The sequence below is a fragment of the Bubalus kerabau genome, chromosome 18 (genome assembly GCF_029407905.1).
Source record: "Bubalus kerabau isolate K-KA32 ecotype Philippines breed swamp buffalo chromosome 18, PCC_UOA_SB_1v2, whole genome shotgun sequence".
Taxonomy (NCBI): Eukaryota; Metazoa; Chordata; class Mammalia; order Artiodactyla; family Bovidae; genus Bubalus; species Bubalus kerabau.
This window is the reverse complement of record NC_073641.1, coordinates 1794125-1797932: the sequence shown is the minus strand read 5'-3', so window position 1 is coordinate 1797932 and position 3808 is coordinate 1794125.

The window sequence follows — 3808 nt, the reverse complement described above, 5'->3', positions numbered from 1 at the left end:
AGTTATGACCAACCTAGATAGCATATTCAAAAGCAGAGACATTACTTTACCAACAGACGTTTGTCCAGTCAAGGCTATGGTTTTTCCTGTGGTCATGTATGGATGTGAGAGTCGGACTGCGAAGAAAGCTGAGCGTTGAAGAATTGATGCTTTTGAACTGTGGTGTTGGAGAAGATTCTTCAGAGTCCCTTGGACTACAAGGAGATCCAACCAGTCCATTCTAAAGGAGATCAGCCCTGGGATTTCTCTTTTTTTTTTTTTTTTTTTTTTTTAGCACAGGAAGAGTTTTTTTTTTTTTTAATTCCAAAAATCATTTACTTTGTTGCAAGTATAGGAGTCAATGCACATTTTGCCATTTAAGAGGAAAGAATGTGTGGATATCTGAGGGAACATATTTGTGGCTTGTTTCCATGATAGTTCAGAGCTCCCTATCCTGCCTGCCTAAAAGAGATCAGCCCTGGGATTTCTTTGGAAGGAATGATGCTAAAGCTGAAACTCCAGTACTTTGGCCACCTCATGCGAAGAGCTGACTCATTGGAAAAGACTCTGATGCTGGGAGGGATTGGGGGCAGGAGGAGAAGGGGATGACAGAGGATGAGATGGCTGGATGGCATCACTGATTCGATGGACATGAGTCTGAGTGAACTCCGGGAGTTGGTGATGGACAGGGAGGCCTGGTGTGCTGCGATTCATGGGGTCGCAAAAAGTCGCACACGACTGAGCGACTGATCTGATCTGATCTGATCTGATGTGTTAGGTACTATGTTACCTGCTGGCCCTACAAAGATGAATAAGGACCTCAATAGCAAGTTCTGCTTTCAAAAGCAAATGTCCTGCAGTAGGACCTGAACTAAAAAATGAGGACGAGTTCGTACCCAATACAATGGCTATTATTCCAAAACAAAAACCCAGAAAATAACTAGTGTTGGTGAGGATACAGAGATACTGGAACCCTTGTGCATCGCTAGCAAAAATGTAGAATGGAGCAGCTGCTATACAAAACAGTTCGGAGGGTCCTCACAAAATTAAACAGAATTATCATGCTATCCTAAAATTTCACTTCTGAGAATAACCAAAAAAAATTTAAAGCAATGTCTGGAACAAATATTTATACATCTGTGTTCACAGCAGCTATATTCGTAATAGCCAAAAAGTGGAAGGAACTCAAGTGTCTGATGCATGAATGATTAAACTAAACGTTGGGCATAAATATGCAATGAAATATTATTCAGTCTTAAAAAGGAAGGAAATTCTGACACTTGTTACGACGTGCATGAATCTTGAGGACACTGGACAAAGTGAAATAAGCCAATCACAAAAGGACAAATATTTTATGATTTCACTTAGATGAGGTACTGGAGTAGTCAAATTCAGAGAGAAAGAAAAAAAGTAGAATGGTGGTTGCCAAAGGTTGAGGGGAGGGGAGAACAGGGAATTAGTGTTTAATAGGTACAGTGTTTCAGTTTCAGAAGCTGAAAAAGTAAAGGATAGTGGTAATGACATACCAAGGTGACTGTACTTAATGCCACTGAACTGCACACTTAAAGATGACTGGAATGGGGGAATTCCTTGGTGGTTTCACGGTTAGGACTCTGAACTTTCACTGCCGGGGACTGGGTTGAATCCCTGGCTGAGGAATTAAGATCCCACAAACTGTATGGCATGCCAAAAAACACACAAGAAAAGATTCAAATGGTAAATTTTATGTTATATATATTTTGTGTACATGCATGCTAAGTCACTTCAGTCATGTCCAACTCTTTGCAACACTATGGATTGTGGCCTGTCACACTCCACTGTCCATTGGATTCTCCAGGCAAGAATACTGGATTGGGAAGCCATGCCCTCCCTCGAGGGGATCTCCCCGACCCTAGGCTCGAACCCACATCTCCTGCATTGGCAGGCAGTTGCTTTACCACTAGTGCAACATGTATATTTTGCCACAATTAAAAAAAAATTCTGAGGAATATTATCTATAAGTGCTACTATGAAATAGCCAGGATATATTGTTAAGTAAAAAAAAACAAGGTAGAGAAAACAAACTATGACACTATACCAAAAGAGCGTGGAAGAATATATAGCTATACACAGATATTATATAGACATTTTCTACAATTACTATAACTTTTAATGGAAGGATAAACAAAAAGCTTTAAAAAAAACCAACTACCCCCAAGGGAAGGAAAGAATAAGGTTAGGATTCAGCTGGTAAAGAATCCAGCTGCAGACTCCGGTTCAATTCCTGGGTCGGGAAGATCCCTTGAAGAAAGGATAGGCTATCCACTCCAGTATTCGTGGCCTTCCCTGGTGGCTCAGATGGTAAATAATTTGCCTGAAATTCGGGAGACCTGAGTTCAATCCCTGGGTTGGGAAGATCCCCTGAAGGAGGGCATGACTACCCACTCCAGTATTCTTGCCTGCAGAATCCCCACGGACACAGGAGCCTAACAGGCTCCAGTCCAGTGGGTCTCAAAGAGTCAGACTCAAATGAGTGACTAAGCACAAACACAGTCCAGAAACTAGACTCCTCTCAATGTACCTTGTCATAGATCTCAAGTTTTTAAACATGATTATAAAATAAATTTAAACAAAAAAAATTTTTAAGTCGTTCCTCAAAATCAAAATGAAAAACAAACCTACACTGTATATTGAGTTAAACCAAACAGAGGAGTGCTTAACTCTGAAACACAGCAATCTGACTGCACATCCTTGGTGAAATGCATCCTAAGGACATAAGAAATACAAAGAAACCTTACAGTGCTTTCAGTAATGATACTGATATTATGCTGAAATTATGTCATGTCTGTATATCATAAGGTTTTGGTATGAGAAGAAACAAAAATTCTAAAATTTTAAATAAAAACTCTCCAATAATATTTCATTACAAGTTATCAGTATAAACTCATGCTGAACTTTCTTTTTTTAAAAAAGTATTTCCTAGCTCCATCTTTGAAGAGACCTATAAATTCCTAACCTAGGATCAATAAGCATAGCACCCAGAGAGCAGTCTGTAAACGTCCGTGACAATTCCTTCCAACTCAAAGGAACCAGCGCTCACAAAAGAAACTGATAATTCAAGTTCTGAGGCAGAATTTTATGAAATGAGGTTGGATCATACCAGAAAGCAAGGAAGCAATCAGAAACCACTAGGGTAGTATCAAAAACACTTAGGAGCTATCTTGAAGAGGTGCTCACTGCCAAAAGCAGAACAGACTGAGCCACAACAAAATAATAACGGCAATGGACTGAAACCCATAAAATATGATAAAAATCCATGACTTCATAATGATACTTGAAAGGAGAATGATGATATTTGAAAGGAGAAAGATCTCATTAGTCACTTTTGAAAGATTCTTATGAATCAATTTATTATCCTAAAAACTAACAAAGGAGAACAGCTGCATATTTACTGTCTTTTTTATATAAACTGAACACAAGAGTAACTCAACAGTCCAATAATCAAAATGAGGAAGTTTCTGTTTATAAAGTATTCTAGCTGAGAAACGAAGAATGACAGAGTATCACCATTTTACAAACCCCTAATAAAATTCTAGACCTGGGGAAAGATCGACGGCTGCTAAAATTATACAGAGTAACAAGCAGCTATTACAGGGCCTTGGAACTATTCTTTCAAAACAAAAACAGACAGAGGAACATGGTCAAAAGCATCACAGGGATGCAAACAGCAAAATGAAGTCTGAGACAATCTGCAGGGCAAGTGTGTTACGAGAAAAAAGGAAGATGGGAAACGGAAGGAGAAACTATAAATTAAGAGGCATATCAGTTCAGTTCAGTAGCTCAGTCATGT